Genomic DNA, 20,632 nt, shown 5'->3' on the forward strand with positions numbered 1-20,632 from the left:
CTATGCCAGCTGGGTTTGACAAGAGTGAAGTCGTATGTTTTTAGTGTCAGCAGCCTGGGCATTACAAGTCCAGTTGTCCTTTGAGATAGTCTTTAGTTTCTTTAGCTCCAAGGGCTTGCTATGGGTGTGGCCAGCAAGGTCACTTGATTCGAGACTGTCCGAGTTCGGGGGCAGGCACCGGTAGTGGCAGAGGGTTACGACAGAGGCCGTCACAGTCCGCTACAGTGCAGTCAGGGTTCAGACCACCGCCACCACCACAGCCTTCTATGTCTTCTCAGGGTTCACAATCCATTAGGAGGGATGCTTCTACTGTGCTAGCGTAGCAGTCCGGTATTCAGGGTGGCAGTTCTCAGGCACAAGCACCACAGGGCCGTGTCTTTGCACTCGCACCGGCTGATGCATCTTCTGGACAGTCAATTCTCTGAGGTATCTTTCCCGTGTTTGGTTCTTGGGCTCGTATTCTCTTTGACTCTGGTGCATCTCATTCTTTCATTTCATCATCATTTGCACTTGCATAGGGGTTAGAGGTCAGTTCCATGGATCAGGCGTTGTGTTGATACGTCAGTTGGGGTTTCAGTGTCTTTAAGCCGAGTTGTTCAAAATTGTTCCGTTGTGATAGTCGGACGGACTTTTGTGTTTGACCTTATCCTCCTGGAGATGACTGGTTTTGATGTCATTCTCGGGATGGATTGGTTAACCTTATTTTATGCTACAATTGATTGCTTCAGAGGAAGAGTTACAGTTTGCACTCCTGAGGGAAATTGTTTCTTTTTCATGGGAGATCGGAGTGATTCCTAGCCTTCGTCATTGCAGGGAATTCGAGAACGAAGTTGTGGAGATTATTTCTTGGCTAGTCTTCTAGCCGAAGAAGATGATATTGTGGGAGAAGACTATCCGGAGGTAGTTCGTGATTTTCTGGACGTGTTTCCAGAGGATTTGACAGAGTTGCCTCCACACCGAGAAGTGGAGTTTACTATTGACTTGATGCCCGGTACCGCGCCGATTTTTATGGCACCAGTTGAGTTGAAGGAATTGAAGTAACAGCTTAATGATCTGAGGATGAAAGGTTTCATCCGACCGAGTGTGTCGCCGTAGGGCGCACCGGTTTTGTTTAGTAAGAAGAAAGATGGTTCCTTGAGCTTGTGCATTGATTACCGGAAGTTGAATCATGCTACCATCAAGAACAAGTATCCTTTGCCAAGGATAGACGATTTGTTTGATCAGTTAAGGGAAGCCAGTTATTTCTCGAAGATTGACTTGAGGTCTGGCTATTATCAGTTGCGGGTTAGGGATGAGGATATCCCAAAGACAGCGTTCCGTACACGATATGGACACTATGAGTTCCTTGCTATGCCTTTTGGCTTAACTAATGCACCAGCGGCATTCATGGACTTGATAAATCGCGTCTTTCACGATTACTTGGACCAGTTTGTGGTAGTTTTCGTGGATGACATTCTTGTGTACTCACGGACTCGGAAGGAGCACGAGGTCCATTTGAGTATTGTTTTGCAATTTTTACGAGAACACCGATTGTATGCCAAATATGAGAAGTGTGAGTTTTGGCTACAAGAGGTGAAGTTTTTGGGACACGTTGTTTCGGAAGGTGGAGTGTCAGTTGATCCATCGAAGATTGAAGCTGTTCTGAATTGGGAGCAACCCAAAAATGTGTTTGAAATCCGGAGTTTCCTTGGTCTAGCGGTTTACTATCGAAGATTTATGAAAGATTTCTCCCGTTTGGCAGCTTCTATGACCCGTTTGACCCGGAAAGGGATCAAGTTTGTATGGAATGAAGCATGTGAGTCATTTTTTCAGGAATTGAAGACAAGGTTGACTACGGCTCTAGTGTTGGTGATACCTGAGCGTGGCTTGGGTTACGTAATCTATTGTGATGCTTCACGTGATGTGTTGGGATGCGTGTTGATGTAGGATGGTAGAGTAGTGGCTTATGGGTCTCGACAGTTAAAGACTTATGAGTGCAACTACCCTACTCATGATCTGGAGTTGGCGGCAATCGTGTTTGCACTGAAGTGTTGGAGACACTACTTGTATGGTGAAAGGTTTGAGGTGCTTTCAGATCACAAAAGTCTCAAGTACCTTTTCTCCCAAAAGGACTTGAATAACAGATAGAGACGATGGGTTGAATTCTTGGAAGATTATAATTTTGATTTGCAGTATCATCCGGGCAAGGCAAATATGGTAGCAAATGCCTTAAGCCAAAAATCTCGTGGAACTCTAGCTGGATTAGCTATTCGGAAATAGAAGATGCTTAATGATCTGGCGGAGATGGGATTGTATTATGTTGACGATGACGGTTACAGTAAGCCGGTATTCTTGTTTAGTCTTGTGGCTCAGCCTACTCTTGTTATAAGAGTGATTGAGTCGCAGAGACATGACTCAGATTTAGATACCATTCATACTTTAATCTCTAGTAGCGAGACAGTGAAGGATTGGACCTTGCATGCAGATGGGGGTCTATGGTTCAAGGGTTTGTTGGTGGTACTAAGATATCTTACCTGTCAACAGGTGAAGGCCGAGCATCAGAAACCGCTGGTTTGTTGTAACCATTACCAGTAGCGCAATAGAAATGGGAACATATTGCTATAGATTTTTTGACAGGTCTTCCAAGGTCACGGAGAGGCAACGAGGTTGTATGGGTCATCATTGATAGACTGACCAAGACGGCTCACATTTTGCCTATTAAGGCAACAATGATGCAGAGGTACTTGGTGTTTTTTATGTGAAGGAGATTGTAAGGTTACATGGAGTCCCAGTAACCATTGTCTAAGATAGGGATGCCAAGTTCACTTCGAAGTTCTGGGAAGGACTTCAAGTAGCGTTCAGTTCAGCATTGCATCTTAGTACGGCATTCTATCCACAGACAGACGGCCAGTCGGAGCGTACTATCCAGATTTTGGAAGATATGCTTCGGGCATGTGCACTTGACTTGGGTGACAGTTAGGAGGATCACCTTCCACTTATCGAGTTTGCCTACAACAATAGTTATCAGACGAGCATTGAGATGGCTCCATTTGAGGCGTTGTATGGCAGACCATATAGAACTCCAGTTTGTTGGATTGAGGTAGGCGAGACAGTCGCCTTAGGACCCGACATTGTACTCGAGACCACCGAGAAGATTAAATTGATCAGATAGAGATTGCTCACAGCTCAGAGCCGACAAAAGAGCTATGCAGATAGGCAGAGACAATTTTTCGGCGAGTTTCTCCACAGAAGGGTTTGATGAGGTTCGGGAAGACTGGCAAGTTGTCGCCATAATTCATTGGACCATTTGAGATTCTGGACCGTGTAGGAGAAGTTGCTTAGAGACTTGTTTTGCCACCACAGATGGACAAGGTTCACAATATTTTTCATATGTCGATGCTACGAAAATACGAACCGGATCCATCTCATGTTTTGGATGGGGCTGACGTGGACATTGATGAAGATGTCTCCTATGAAGAGGGTCCCTTGACACACGACATAAGGTGTTAAGGGGCAAAACAGTATAGTTGGTAAAAGTTTTTTGGAGGGACCACGGAGTCGAGGAGGCTACTTGGGAGCTTGAACAACAGGTCCGCTCCAAGTACCCAGAGTTGTTTTCTCCCCCAGGTACGGCTTGATTTTGGGGACAAAATCCTTTTAAGTTGGGGAGATTGTGATGTTTCCGATTTTCAGCATTTTTTATTTTTCTGGAATTTTGTTGCCACAAGGGCATTTTTGTCTTTTCACGTTTTGTGCACGGGATTTTGGTTGAGTCCACTTGCATTTCCTACATTTTATTTTATGAGATTTATGTGGCATCTATTTTGGTGGTGTATTGCATGTGTGTGTGGTGTGGAATTAAAGTGAAAGAAAGAGGGAAAAGTTAAAGGTTAGTGGTGGGACCCACCACCATTTCTTAATGTGGTCTCATTCCCTCTCTCCCGTAATCCCCTTCTTCTCTCATTCTTCTTTTTTTCTTTTTCCTTTTGATTTGCAAGCTTCAAATCTTGATTACTCCTTTAATATTTTGAATTCTGGAGTGCCGTTTGGGGCAAAACGGAGAGCAAGACGAGCTCTACGTGTGAGTACTAACAATTTCAGCTTTGAGCCTCCTTTTGGATTTCAAATTTCTTGACCCATTTTAAGGGTTTTGCTCAAATCAAGGTAGGGGTCCTTAATCCACGAAGTCTTGTGCTTTAATGAGTTAATTTACTTGATTTGTGTACTAGCATGCTTAATTGTATTGATTATAGTTACTTTAACTTGATAGAACATGTATGAATGTATGAGGATGTGTATTAATTTAATTTGTATGATGAGCACGCTTGTATGTGAGTTCCTAAGTTTATTATGTTGTTAACATGCTATAAATGATGTATGAGAACATGTTTAATTGTGTTGTAAGAAATCTCTTAGTATTATTGCAATGAAAGCACGAGACTCATATGCATAACATTGGGCTTGCATGAAGGGAATTGTTTTGAAATGAAAATGGGGAATTTTGGGAGAATGTTTTTGAAGAATTGGTTTTATAAAAACTCGGTCGCCGCGGGGGTACCAAAGGGCCAGAGGGTTAATATAACCTATAGGCAACTAGGGAGATTGCCCTAGCGTGGTTGAGCTAGCTGGGCCCAAAATGAGGCCGCGGGGGTACCAAGGGTCAGGGACACTAGCCAATCCTTCTCTCGTGTCGCTGCAGGGTCACCAAAGGGCCGGTTATATTAACCGTTTGAAAGTGATGGTTTCAAATGTGAAAAAAATGGGGAGAGACATCGACATGCATTGCACTCCCATTGCATCATATCGTATATACTTGAGATTGATTGTTATATGATATTGTCCCGACATTCCATGATCCCCATTTCCTATTGCTCTATTCTTTGTATGGATTCACGGGGACACAAGAAATGTGTCTTAGGTGCCACCTGCTGAGCTTTTGCTTACCCCACTATAATTATCATTTTTCAGGTCACGGAAAGGAATTGGCAGATGATAATCCACCGCAAGCTTGAAAGTTGTTAGAAGACTATTTTGCTATTTTGTACTTAGGCCATTCTTTTGTATGACCATTGTTTGGGAAATGTAACAAATACTATCATTCATGGCCTTGTAACTGAAAGTATAAGACTTAGCTTTTATTTGATGTAAATGGAACCAATGTAAGCATTATGTCTAACGTTATGTAATTGTAACAAATGATCTTGTAAGTTGATTGTGTGTTAGTACTCATGTTCGGGATCGTTGTATATCTCATTTTTATGGTTCAGTTCAAGTATAACTCATTATAAGGTCTCCATTTTTGTTCCCCTCTCATCTCCATAAGGCAGTGGGTCAGATTTAGGATGCAGGGCTCGGAGAAGCCTCTTCGGTCGACCTAAATAGGGCATCGATCGACCGAAACCCTTGGTGGACTCTCGGGATCTCCATTTCGGTCGACCGAAATAGGGTTCGGTCGACCGAAACTTTCTTATGCTTTCGGTATCTCAGCTTCGGTCGACCGAAGCAGTGTGTCGGTCGACCGAAGCTCTGCTTCGGTCGGCCGAAGTGTACCTGTTTGGCCTTCTTGTTCCTTCTTCCCTTGTAATCCACTCCGGACTCGGGAGAATGACTTAGAACCTTGGGTAAGCATGGTTTTGATCCTAACGAGTATGTTTTGACACTTGAAATGTTAAGTTTGACGTTGATGACCTCGGGTTCGAGTAAGGACCCGGCTAACGGTTTGGACCCCCGGGTTCGGGTTATTACAGGCAAAGAGGTAAATCTTTCATGGTTGAAAGTTTTTGGTTGTATTGTATATGCGCATATTAGTGACCATGCTATGGGAAAGCTCGACCCCAAGTCACTAAAATACATCTTTGATGAGCGCTGAAAAGTGCGTATTTAAATCCCTTAAGCTTAAGCATTCTAGTACCTTTATCTATCTTACTTTACCATTTTAGATTGATTTCGTATTATTTTCATTTTCAGGCACTTATCCCGAAAATAAGCTAACTCAGCCAAATAAGAGCAGTAATGAAGTAATTCTGGGATAAATCAAAGAAAGGAGCCAAGTGGAAGCAAAAGGAAGAAAAAGATAGAAATCAACATCTTCGATTGATCTCAGATCAAAGTTTGATCGATCCAATATGATCGATCTCAGCACTTCAAGATGGATCAGAGCTATAATGTCATTTTCAGAGATCTCAAAAGTTCGATTGATCTAACATCATTCTTTGATCGATCGAACTGCTTTGTCTTTATCCAAATGATTGATCTTATCTAGTTGTACCACCCAACCAACCACTTTTGTCCTTTTCCCAGAAATATCTTCAAAATATCTCAGATTTGTCTTTATCCAAAAAGCGCTACCAATGAAGATCGATCCAGCATAAGTTCGATGGATCTCAGCCACTTTCGATCGATCCAAGTCCAAGGTTCGGTGGATCGAACTTCCTCTAGTGCGAAAAAGTTAAATTTCCAGCTCATTGAAAGTTGTCCTTTATCCAATCATTGGGGAATATACTTTGCACGACCCCAGCTCATTTTGTGTGTCACTTGACCTACCTATAAAAGGAATATGATGCACTTTTTGAGGGGGACACTTAACATTTGGTAGATACAACTTTAGAGGCTATTCTTAATGTAGAAGAAATGAGGAGGAGGCTGGAGACACAAAAAGGGGGAGTTCTTCATCAACAAGGAGCAAATTTCTTCCATGGAGTTAGCCCTTGAGGGTTGGAGCAACATCGCCATGAGTGGCTAGACATCCTCTTGGGGCTAGAGTTAGCCCCAAACATGCTTTCTATATCTTAATCTTGTGTATTATTGAGGGATTAGTGTTGTAATTAATGTTTTGACACTTTGATATATATAGATCTTGATTGTTCAATGATTTATATGGTTAAATGCTTTCAATTGATTATTTCATTCTATCCATATGTCTATATATGTTAAAATAGATGTTCACGTGCTTGTCTCTAGATTTTGTGTTATTGATGAATGTCTATGTGTATTGATGCTATAGATTTAGAGATTATCAAAACATATTGCTTAACGGAATGCTCTTGTGATTTTCTTGATGGTTCATACTTATTCCTTGATGGATTGTGCCTCTTCCTTAGTTTATTTTCATGCTAGTAGTGTAGATGTAATGTAGTTGTAGTGTAGTGTTAAATGGGAGGACAATCCATGCTTGTTGTTTGATGATCCAAGCTTTTGAATGCAAGTAGCATATGTCTCTAACCTTGTGTTGTATTTGGATTGTGAGCTTAATGAAAGGATTAATGACTTGTTTTGATCTTTTGTGCCTTTCACATGTTGTTTAGACAATATATGCTTCATTGCTTAGATATATTGTGCCTTTCACATGATGTTTAGACAATATATGCTTTATTGTTTAGATATATTGTACCTTTCACATGATGTTTTGACAATACATGCTTAACTAGTCATCCTTGCTTGTTGAATTAACCAAACACATACACTGTAATACCCCTAGTTTCCAAAAGGATAGAATGGGAATTTAATTTTTATAATTTTGAGTTTTATTGCATTTTTAATATGTGAGCTATGTGTTTTGGTTTGTTTAATTAATTAAGTGTGTATTTATTTTTAAATAAATGATTTATTTAAATTTGTTTTAATTAATTACTTGAATAATTTGATTGAGTTAATTGTTTTGTTTGAATTAATTGGCTTCTTTTTGGTTTAGCTGCATCTTCGTTTTATTTGACTTAAGTTATTTGAAGTAGTTATTTAATTATGGAAATTAAGTGGATGAATTGTTTTAAAACAATACGTTAGTTAAACAGTAGGGTTAAGAAGGTTGTATAGTAAGCCGTCGTATTTTACAACTTAGAGTGTTTCATGGGCCGACTAGGATTGGAGTTAGGGCTTAGTCTCTGAATACACGTGAATTAAGGTTATTGCTTTCACCTATAAGTATAAGCAATACAGTGGTTTAGGGTTTAGGAAAAATAAACGTACGTTCTGTAAACCACAAACAGAGCTCTAATCTTGTAGTAAAAACCAGAGAGATACAGAGAGAACCGGAGTGGGAATTTGGGTGGTTTACAAAGCTGAGTCAAAGAAGGAAGTTTGGTGTGTGTTATTGGACTGCAATAGGAGTAGCAAGGGTGGTTTAACACAACCCACATTGCCGGAGAAGATAAAGACAACAGGTGGAGTTTTTATTCAAAGTTTCAAAGGCAAGTTTCTGATCTTCTCTTTCTCTGTAATTCGTGTTCTGTACATGCCTAGTGTAGATTCCAGGGATTTATTCAAGGATATAACGGATTTAAATAAACATTAAAACAAGTCTGTTATGCATGTATGAATTTTGTTAGACTCGTTGATATAATTATTTTGCATTACTTTTGAGGTTCTGTCATTTTAGTCTTCTGTGGTTTATGTTTAAGCTTTGCTACAATTGGGATTAATAAGGTGATTGGATGAATAGAAACTATTATAGGATTGGGTTTGAATTCAAGAACAAGAATTTAGAAAAGTATATATAAAAGAGCACTGAAGTAATTTACGGTTAGTTGCTTAAACTTTCTAACAGAGGTTTTGTAAACATGGCTTAAAAACCTGTGTTCCTTCACATCTTAGGACTGGATTTCAGTGATTTAGACTTATCTAGGACTAATATTGAACGTTGATTATGATCTAAAACACATCACAGAGGTTCTGTGAATTACTGAAATTGAAGGACACAAAGCTAAATGGACGAGGCTGCTAAGAGAGGAGGGAGAGAAGGCTCCCAACCTTCTTAGAGCTGGCTCCCAAAAGGGAGAGCCGGCTCTAGGTATCATGGAGCCGGCTCTAGGATTCTAGAGCCGGCTCTAGGTGAAAAGTTGGAGTAGGCTCCCATTTTTAATGAGCCCGCTCTTCTTGAAGCATACTGTAACGAGTTTTTTGTTAAAACCATTGGATTTTCAGGGTTCTGCAATTAATTTAAATTGTTTTCAATGATGGGTTAGATTGTTTAAGGCTGGTTTCATGTGGAGAAATATTAATTCATAGCTGGATTAAAGATTAGAGCAAGGAGAACCTAAGAGAAAACTGGTAACTTGCACACTGTCTTGTGGGTTTTGATTATTGAAGTTGGGTAAGGTTTTTATATATGATCTAAATATGTATAATGGAATATTAGTCCAGTATTATAAGTATTGTGAATTACTTATATTTAACTATACCTAGATTGGATTAAATTTGATACTCAAATTGTCATGATTGTATTGATTTATCGACGGTTTTGAACATTAAACTAGGCACTGGAATTTGGAATTTCTGTGTTATTCCCAATTTATTCCCAATAGTAAGTGCTTAAAATCATCTATTCTTGATTGGGAATAAATTGATAAGTTCTATCAATTTAAGGATTCTATGGAGGATTGGAGTATTATGATTTGTATTAGCATTTTAAATGATTAAAATGTGATGTGGATTCTGTAATAATTCCTATTGACTTGTTATATGTATTAAATTGTATTTGTGAATGATGACTACTTAATATTGTTTTGTTAACTATGTTAACTGGAGGATTGTATGTACCGGTATGGGACGGTGACATACTAGATATAGATTAGTTCAAACACTAAATCCTACCTAATTTGGAATGAGTTGGATTAACCATAAAAAGGTTAAGTCCCACTTATATGGATGTATATGAACCGGTATGGGACGGTATCATATGAAGGATGGCTTAGTTCAAAACACTAAGACCTACCTATATTGGGAATGGATTAGTTCAAAACACTAAGTCCGACCCAATTTGGATTCAGGTATGGATTAACCATAAAGGTTAAGTCCATCACCTACATGTGCCATATCAATTGTGAATTGAATGATTTACTATAATTGCAGGATGGATTTATTATATAGATATCAGACCACTACACAGATGGATGATATTTTATATTAGGAGGAGTACGGACTTTAAATATTTATTATATGTGCCATGGTATGAGCCTGAGTCTCAGGACCATGGTTAGGACGCGTATATCGCCTAGGATGGATAACTGGACATAGGTGTTGTCCCCTGGTAGGTCTAGGTACTCATGCCCACCTTAAGGTGCGTATTTGCATGTTACCTTCTATTCAGGCTGAGACAGACCTACTGGACTAGCGAGCGTCCTATAGTGTGTACTATATATACGTATATGGACTACTCTAGATATTGTTGAGTCTTTCTAGGATGTATCTGCGTATCGGATTACTGTTTGGATCGTAGTAGATTAGGACTTGCGTGTGGGCCTGACCCACTCCTTTATTTTTCAGGTGTTCGACAGTACCAGGTTGAGAGCTTGATCGTGTTGAAGCAGATACAGACACTCACTCTTCCGGTTACATAGGACTTCCTTTCTATTTTAATTTTGGATTTAAATTCTATAATTTTTTCCAGGATTTGGGATTAGGAGTCCAGTAGGTGGATTCCCGAGTTGTACGGTTTTAAATCATATTAATTTATTTATTTCAAGTTTGAGGATTCTTATGTTAGATTTCTTTCAGCGTATTATTAATTTGTTCTTAATTCAGTTTTTTTTTTCTGCTTGTTTACATATTAATTGTTTGGTATCCCTCGGATCTGTGCTCGGACTTGATCACCCGTGGCTCTAGAATCGAGGGGTATCACATACACAGACACCGATATTGTAACACACCATTTACCCTCATTAGTCACTTATCAATGGTATAGAAATGCATTGCTTGGTGGTGATCTCTAAACCCCAAGACTCTTCTCTTTCTTATTTGCTCTTAGTTGCATTCTTTTGTTATCACTTAGTTTAATTTAGTTGCTCTCTAGTCTAATCAACCAACCAACCAATTGTTTGATCACTCGACCTACTAGCCCTAATAGCGATTCCATAACCTTGTTTGACCCTCACAATCCCTTGGGACGATCCCTACTCACCCTAGCTATATTTATAGTGAAAGGTAGTAGTGGCTTTTATAAATGTGAAACTCTTGGCCCTCGCCTAAAATTCACACTCTCAAACTTGATGGTAGTGCGATAGACTAGTCAGTTTTTGGCGCTGTTGCCGGAGATTGATTTGATTAGGCAACATCATAAGTGTGGAATCAATTAGGATTAGTACTCTTTTGATCGTGTCTTTATTTTATTTTTTTTTTTCTTTTTGGTTACTTACTGTGTTGTTCTTACTTGACTAGGTGCATTGTTAGAGAGGAAGTAAGCAAAAGAGCATTCAAGCAAAGCAAAGAAAGTAAAAAGCTAAAAATTTTAAAAAATTTGCTAAGCTAAGCTTTAAATTTGGAGTTGAAGTGCTAAAGGATCTTTGTGAGACTTTCTTTACTCAATCCCTTAGTTAAATCGTCGGCCCGTGTGGAGGCTTGTTTTTATTTGTTCTTTGCATCATTGTTGTTAAAGCATGGGAGTATGAATTAAGTGTCTGTGGAGGAAGTTTCATTGAAATTGTTGTGAAGTTGAAGTGTTTGTCATTCTTTGTGCTTGTTGTGTTTTGCATTGTGCATGCATAGACTTCGTTCATTGAGACCCACTCTTGTCCCTTTAGATTTGCATCTTGAATCCATCGATAGAAATCCTAGGGGAAGAGGAAGTTCAAATAGAGCCAATCTATCAATGGATGACCATAATGATGATTATGTTGAGGACCTTGGTCACATAGACCAACAAGGTATCCTTCATCCAAATGTGCATCATGAGAACATACAAGTGCCATTAGGCATCCCTAAGCCATACATTCACTAACCACCATAACAACAAGGCCAAGCTCCATATGGAATGCCAAGGCCAATGTATGCTCCACAACCTCCCATTATCAATCAAGGAATTCAAAACCAAGGTGTTCATGTTGCACCTCAAGTAGCTAATCCACCTCTTTCTTTAAGAGACCATTATGTGCCTAATGAGTATAATGCACCTACATGCATCCAATTGCCTCCATTTAGAGCACATCATTATGAAATTAAGCCACAAACCATTCAAATGCTTTCTAACTATCATGGACTTCCAAGTGAAGAACCTTACAAGCATTTGGATGCGTTTCTTGAAGTATGTTCCACCGTAAAATATACGAACATGCCGGAAGAGGTCTTAAGACTCAAACTTTTTCCATTCACTTTAAAAGACAAGGCAAAGTATTGGTTTAACAATCTTAGGCCTTCTTCAATCACTTCTTGGGCAGAAATGCAATAAGAGTTCTTAAAGAAGTATTATCCGGTTTCAAAAACCAATGCTATGAGAACTTCAATTAGAGAATTTACACATGGGGATGGAGAAACGTTTCATGAGGCATGGGAACGCTTCAATGAGTTACTTAGGAAGTGTCCACATCATGACATGCCCAAATGGCAATTAGTTCAATATTTCTTTGAGAGCTTATCGGACAATTATAAGGGTATGGTTAATGCTTCCATGGGTGGCTCATACATTGATAGGCATAAGGATGACGTGTGGCAGATTTATGAGAGCATGAGTGAAAATTCTTTGCATAGAATATTATCATCCAAGAATGGTAGAAATTCACAAGGTAGGAAGAGTGTTGGCTTACATCAAGTCGACAATTCAAATGAAATAACCGCCGAAATGAAGTCTTTATCTCAAAGGTTTGATCAATTTTTGATTAACCAAAACTCGGCGAACCAAGTATCTTCCTTCCCTAACCATTCTCATCGTGCATCGAATGAAACATGTATGACTTGTTCTTGTGTTCTTCGTTCTACTTCTCATTGTCCTCACGGACAAGTGCAAAATGAACCTAATGAACAAGTCAATGCAGCTTTTGTGAACCAAGGGAACAATCCTTATGGTACTCACTATAATCCAAGTTGGAGGAATCATCCGAATTTCTCTTGGAAAAACCAAGGAGAGGGCTCAAACCCTTCTTAAGGCGGTTTTCAAGGGAAGTACATTCCAGCTCCACTTCAAAACCAAGGATCCCAAGGTTATAGACCTTATCAATCACAAGGGAATCAATTTGCTAATTCTCATTTTCCCAACCAATCTTATTCCCAAGGAAATACTAGAAGTCCCGCCTTTGAAGAAAAAGTTTTGAATGCTTTGGGTACTTTAGAGGCTAACACTCAATTGCTTCATTCTCACTTTCAACCTATTGCGAAGCTAGAAATCCAAGTAGGGCAAATAACAAGCACTCTCAATGCAAGAGAGAAGGGAAAGATGCCTATTAATGCCCTACCTAAGCAACAATGTGTTGTGGAAATCCATTTCTCATCGGAAGGCCACACCATTGAACATATTAATACGGTGACTACCTTGCGGAGTGGTAGGGTTATGGACAATCAAATAGAAGTGTCCAATGAAGAGAGTGAACCGGTGCAACCTCAAGTTGTCACCCGTCCCGTTTCACATCCCATTCCTCATTCATTGCATATACATGATCTTGTGGATGAGAAAGTCTTGAAAAATGTGTTTAAAAAAAAAGTTTTGAAAAATGATGTTGAAAAAGTTTTGCTGAAAAATGATTTGAAACAAAGTGATTTGAAAACTTCTTGTGTTGAAGAGAGTTCAAAAGAAAATTCTGAAAAAGTGTTTGAACCAAAAGTTCCATTTTCGGATGCCTTAAAAGAATCTATTTCAAAAGACAAGCAAAAGGCAAAAACCAATGAAATTATGGAAATATTTAGGCAAGTAAAAGTTAATCTTCCACTTTTGGATGCAATAAAGCAAATTCCGGCTTATACCAAATTCTTGAAAGACTTGTGCACCCAAAAGCGGAAGAAAAAGAGTCAAGCACCAAGAAAAGTGGTTTTGACTGAGCAAGTAAGCTCAATTTTGCAACATAACATTTTGTCGAAGTTTAAGGACCCCGGTTCACCTACTACTTCATGCATCATTGGTGATCATATCAATAATCGGGCGCTTCTTGACTTAGGAGTAAGTGTTAACCTTCTTCCATACTCGGTTTATGTCAAATTGGGCCTAGGTGAATTAAAACCGACGTCGGTAGTTTTGCAACTTGCCGACCGATCTATCAAGAAGCCTAGGGGTGTCATTGAGGATGTTTTGATTAAAATTGATAAATTCTTCTTCCCGGTTGATTTCGTTGTCATAGACACGGAACCAGTCCCTAATCTTAAAAGTCAAATTCCCGTTGTCCTTGGCCGTTCTTTCTTGGCAACTGCTAATGCTAACATCAATTGTAGGACGGGGATAATGAAGATCTCATTTGGCCACATGAAGGTGAAGTTGAATATCTTCAATCCCACACTCAATTTATTTGACAAAAATGAAGGAGAGGTTAATGTTGTAGATAAATGTCATGATCTTCAATGTCAAGGAACTGAGCTTTTGTGTAAGACCAAAACTTCAAAGGGATCATCTTTAACCTTGCATTCTGAAAGTGTTGTTTCAAATTCTTGCTTTGAAAGGGCATGAAAGCCCAAAGATTGTTATTGTATTGACAAGGGATCAAAAGTTTCGTTTGAGCTTAATCCAACAAGTTCTTCGAAGAACCATTTGTTGGGTGGAGTTTAAAGCATCTATCACCCCAACAAGGAGGGGATGCGTTATAAGATCTTTGATCCGGGCTAAAAGAGCCCAATGTCTTGCTAGAGACGTTAAAGACTAGCAACGACATTTCGTAGGGTGTCAAAACCCTATTCCTCCCTCATTTCTATATTAAATTTCATTTCTTATGAAGTCTAGATACTTGTTTTTGGTTCATATGCATTGATAGGAACTGTGATTAGGATTGCATGAATTTTTATGTTGTGATTGACCATTTTGCATAAGTTAGAGTTTGATTGATGGAACTTCCACATGCATCCAACACTTAGAAAAAATTTCGACCTGCATCCACCTGCATCCAAATCACCTCTCTGTCCCATCATTCGAACTAATTCTCAGATCGATCAGAAGACCTTAAATTGATCCAACTTCAAAGTTTGATCAATCTCGTGCTCCAACACTTAGAAAATTTTGAGCCTGCATCAACCTGCATATTTCAGCTCTCTGGCTCATCGATCGAAAACATTTCAAGATCGATCTGAAGTTCTTCGATCGATCGATCGAATATTCAAGTTCGATCGATCTCAAGTTTCAACACTTAGCCAAATTTTTGAACAAAAAACCTACATATTTTTGCCCTCTGTATGATCGATCGAACATTTTGTTCAGATCGATCTCAGTTCTTCACTTATCTATTTTGACCCTTGTTTGACTTTATTTTGACTTTTCAAATTTCAAAATTTCAAAAATATTTTTATTTTTATTTTATTTTATTTTCCAAAAATTCAAAAATATTTTTTATTTTTAAATTTAAATTTTATTTTATTTTATTTTTCAAAAAAAAAAAAAAATCCAAAAAATTTTTATTCTATTTTATTTTACAATTTTTTTTTTAATTTTAATTTTAATTTTTAATTTTAGTTTTTCATTTTTCAAAAAAATTCAAAAAAAAAAATACTTTGAGGAGAGTTCATCAAAGTTCGATCGATCTGAAATCTCAGCTCGATCGATCGAACTAATAGGGAAATATTTTTAAAAATAAAACCGAAAGTTGTGAGATCGATTACAAAGATCGATCCAACAACTCCCTACCTTAACCATTGCTTCTCTCATCGTCGCCATGAACCCCAATCACCCTCTCCATTTCCGGCGAACCTCTGGCATCATCTAGCTCGCTCTGAATCACTATCTCTCTTCTCGGATTTGCATTACCATCTTCATCTCCTATTCTCTCGCGACTAAAGGTGAGATCCGAACCACACTTTGTTATTTCAAGCTTTAATTTAATAATATATGTTGCCTACATGCTAGATCTAGGATGAATGATGATGAAATCCACCATTGATGAGCTTGAAGCATGTTTGTATATATGTGTATATATATGTGTATATATGTTTTTATATTTTTTATATTCGAATTGATTATGGGAGTATAGGCTTTGTAATGTGGCTAGAATGGATTGATTTGTTATGTTGATGGGCCCACAACCATGTCGTGAAGGCCCCGTGCCATCCACGTCACAGATCTGTGACCTTTGAGTTTTTACCTTCGCATAGTTTGATCGATCGAACTTCAATCTCAGATCGATCTTGAGACATCGATCGAACTCATACCTCAGATCAATTAAAGTTTTGAGATCGATCTTAAACCTTTTTGTGATCGATCGAACTTCACAGATCTCACACACACACTTCATTCATCATGCCTTATGTTCATGCTATCTCATATATGCCCAATGCCTGTGACATTCCACATTGGATGCATTTCATACTTACATTGTTTAACATGTTTCATATCCTGTCACTTACATAGATTCATGTCATATATGTTTTGTCTATCTTATTTGACATGCATGTTTCTATTTTGTGCTTTCAATTCTTAATTCTGGTACTAATTCCCCTTGCAAGTTTTTAAATTATTTTTCAGGCTATGACTAAGCGCAAGACTGTTGCCAAGAGGCAACACGGGCCTCAGAGACATATCAGACCACGGAGAGAGGAGCCAGTAGAGCCCTCTCATGCACAGGAGGAGCCAGTACAACCTACTCCACCTCAGTCACCTGCTCATAAGGCTGAGGATGACCATATTCCATCCAATTCTGCAGTTCAGGTTGTATTTACATCATCACTATCTCTACCACATGCTGGAGCTGAGCATTCACCAGTACCATCTCCACCATGCCAGCCAGCTCAGCCAGCTCGGGAGCGTGATAGGCCCTCGCCTAGATATGCACATATGACAGTAGACCATTAGTCGGTGTTCGACACTGCCTTTTTTTCCAGATCAGTGCTGACCTGATTAGCTTACCATGACATTATTCAGAGGGGCCTTGCAGCTATTCTTGCCCCAGTTACTAAGCCAGTCTACCCGCGGCTGGAACGGTTGTTCTTCCAGAACCTCTGACCATCCCCGCGTACCATAGCAGAGCTGGTCACTACCATAGATGGCCATCAAATCACTATCACTGTGGATTCGCTAGTTCGCTCTTGCCATTGTCCACACATATGCCTTCTGGAGCTACAGGAGTTATATCCAAGGCTATACAGGCCTTCTTATGCCGACATGACAGTATTCCTTACAGGTCACCATGCCGATGGCTAGACTTTCGCCACCCGCACATTCCTTCCAAATGACCTATGGTTCTTCGATTCCATTATCTTTCAGAATATATATATGGCCGGGCACAAGATCCAGTGGAGATGAGACTATCTAACAACCCTCTACGCCTTCTACACAGGCCACTGGGTATTTATTCCCGCACTCATCTGGAGCGTGATGAGGAAGCTATTTGACGAGTATATCAGCAAAGAGAAGCCTGGACGGGCTAAGTCTCTTCCTTTTGGCCACCTCATCACCCAGATTCTGATTGACCAGCGTTACCCTATTCATCCTCGGGAGCTCCCTGAGAGAGGTTCCTATTATTTCTTGAAGAAAGACTGGGAGAAGAGCTACAATTCCATCATTACTAGACTGCAGGACCACGCAGTAGTGGCTGCAGAGGAGCTAAAGGCTGAGGAGGCTGTGGCAGCAGTAGCAGATCCCGTAGCGGACGATGCACCAGTCAATCCAGCTGCCGAGCATATAAATATTGATTTAGAGCGCCCTGCAGACACTACAGAGTAGCACTCTCCAGCTGGGTCACCCATTCACGAGCAGGAGCAGACTCAAGATTTTCATTCTTCTGACTCTTCTATACCTGAGGCTCCAGATCAGACCCCCGGTTTTGGAGTACGTCTGCAGACTCTTAAGGATGTTGTTGTTGCTATACGAGCTGATCTTACGGCCCACAGAGCTGATTTTGCTACCTTTTGTACGGATGTTGCGACTATATTCCGAGATCTATCGGGAGATATCCGTGGAGCCCGATCTGCCCGTCCTACCTCATCGTCCTGAGTTCCCAGTTCCTTCTATCTTTTGATCCATCTCTGATCTCTATTTTTGTCATTGTGCAGTCTTGTTATTTTTGCAGCCAGTCTGTTGGCTTTGATATTTCTGTTGTACCTACACTTTATCTGTTTTATATATCTATTTTTGTTATAGATGTCATATGATTATATTCTCATATCTGTATGTTTGACTTCATCAGGTGCATCACAGTGACTTCAGTGAGAGAGTGCTACCCTATTTTCAGGACTACCCTTATACCTCTCTTATCTCTTTATCTGTTTATCCCATTTACACTTGCATATCCACTGTGCACTAATTATCCCATTTTGTTATCTGATGAGTTTATCCAAGTGCCAATTTTCAGGACTACAGTTCATCCTAAGTTTGGGGGGGCCATGCCACCCACTTTGGATACTTCAGTCCCGATCATTCTATGCCTTAGTTGCACTAGTATACTCTTTCCTTTGTTTTTTTGCACATTGAGGACATTGTGCCATTTAAGTTTGGGAGGAATGGTGCTTTGCAGTGTTAGCTTTAAATTTTAAGATCTTGAGTTTGACTTGTGTAATTGAGGGATTTTTCTATGATTGGTCCATATCTAGTGATGATTTTGATCTTTTGAGGACTATATTGCTTAAAATTTAAAAATTGCTTGACTTGTGAGTCTAATACTCCTTGTATGCCTTATGGAAGCCATTTAGGAGTAAATTTTTCGAAAGATTGATATCTTGCTTGCACTTGTAGTCCACATCATCTTGATTTTGCGATTGTTTTAAGATTCTCTTTGGGATTCTACACTAGCACAGGTGCATACTAGCATTCATTTGTGGGGTATATGCTTTGTTGATTATTGAATTAGTTATTTTCCATTTGGGCTAGTAGTGCATTGAAAGCTTTCATTCTTGATAAAAGTTGATAACAACCCCTTTTCACTAAGTAGCCGGGATTTTTGCCTCATCAAGCACTGAATTTCTCGCGCCGAAAGGTGGAGAGCCTAAACTCTAAGTTAATAATTGAACTTGCTTACAAAAAAAAAAAAAAAAAAAAAAAAAAAAAAGTGAGGACTTCTCCCAAAATGTGAGAAGTGAGAAATGATTAGATAGAGGTTGTCTTGATTTGTAACCTAGTTGATTTGAGCTTGTAAGTCTGTAGGGGTGTTTGAACACCTAATGCCCTAAAGCCGTCTGGTTTGGGAGTCATTGACCTAACGCTCGATCTCATGAATCACTAGAAAGCTTAAAAGATCAACACATTGCACCATGCTTCCATCTTTGATCCTATATATAAAAAAATAAAAATAAAAATAAAATAAAATAAAAAAGAATCGAGTGAAAAGAATAAGCGCACCCAGAACAATAAAGCTTTAATAAAAGGTCCATTTTTTGTCTTGATGATCGGTACTAGATTTGTGTGCTAGTTTGAGGGTAAGGATGTGATTAATTCTTTAGTTGGCTAAAATAGCAACACATTTGATGCCAGTCCACTCAAAAGGATTCTAGAGTTGTTCTGATTTGCATGATCATTTTGTTGATGTGTAGAGGACCATACTTGCTTCTTGATGTTGAGATTTTGGGAGATTGCTTGGAAATGTTTGAAAAATTGCATACTTGAGGTAGTTTTCTCCCAATGCTTGTTTGCAATATTGGTACCTCTTTTGAAAGAATGAGCTTAATGTTTGTGGGTACCATTTCTGGAAACCCTCACGAGACTTCACTCGTCCACTAGGGGTAACCTAGGGGTTTAAAAGGCTTGTTGCATATGCTAAGTGCAATCGTGTTCCCTACGAAAGTGGCGTTATCCATTTATTATTTTCTAAATTCATATTTGTATAGTTGTTCATTTCATTCCTTTACTTTCTAGTTCATTGCTAGGGACTAGTAATATTTAAGTTTTGGGGGTGTGATGAGCCCTGAAAAGTGCGTATTTTAATCCCTTAAGCTTAGGCATTCTAGTACCTTTATTTATCTTACTTTACCATTTTAGATTGATTTCGTATTATTTCCATTTTCAGGCACTTATCCTTAAAATAAGCTAACTCAGCCAAATAAGAGCAGAAATGAAGCAATTCTGGGATAATTTAAAGAAATAAGCCAGGAGGAAGCAAAAGGAAGAAAAATGAGGAAATCAACATCTTCGATCGATCTCAGATCAAAGTTCGATCGATCCAATATGATCGATCTCAGCACTTCAAGATGGATCAGAGCTATAATGACATTTTCAGAGATCTCAAAAGTTTGATCGATCTAACATCATTCTTCGATTGATCGAACTGCTTTTTTGAAATACCCCTAATTTCAAAAGGATAGTCCTGGTATTTAATTTATGTTTTAATTGACTTTTTAATTATTTGACTTACTTGACTTATTTGTATTATTTGAATTAAATATTTGGTTTACTTGTTTTCTTTGATTTAATTAATTATTTGAATTATTTACATTAATTGTGATTATTTGAGTTAATTGTTTTAATTATTTATTTGGCTTTAATTTTCATTAAATTGTATTATTTGATTTAATTACCTGATAGAATTGTTATTAATTAATTGTTTTCATTTTTGAATTTACTTGCTTATCGTAAGTTAGGTTTATAAGTTAGGTTTAAATTTACATGGGTAGCCGACGTTGATTATAACCTAGGTTTATCTATGGGCCGAGTTATATCTTTATGAACTTAGGGTTTCTGTAGTGTCTATATATATGTTGTTATACGTTGGTTTAGGGTTACAAATAAAACCCTATTCACCATATTCACTTATACAGTGAGATAGGGGGAATACAGAGAGAAAGATTTAAGGGAAACACAGAGTGAACTTGGGTGATTAGCAAAGCAACTCAAGGA

At 38.8% G+C, this 20,632-nt stretch overlaps 1 protein-coding gene and 1 pseudogene across 1 annotated transcript in view; one reads left to right on the forward strand and one right to left on the reverse strand.

Moving 5' to 3' along the window:
• Nucleotides 1–20,632, forward strand: part of LOC132294327 (disease resistance protein UNI-like) — a 106,053-nt gene that overhangs the window by 45,911 nt on the left and 39,510 nt on the right. The window lies entirely within an intron of this gene.
• LOC132297778 (small nucleolar RNA R71) lies at nucleotides 12,184–12,282 on the reverse strand (annotated as a pseudogene).

Source organism: Cornus florida, unplaced genomic scaffold, assembly GCF_030987335.1.
Source record: "Cornus florida cultivar Cherokee Brave unplaced genomic scaffold, ASM3098733v1 CherokeeBrave_3.0.0_Hap2_Chr02, whole genome shotgun sequence".
NCBI classification, from domain to species: domain Eukaryota; kingdom Viridiplantae; phylum Streptophyta; class Magnoliopsida; order Cornales; family Cornaceae; genus Cornus; species Cornus florida.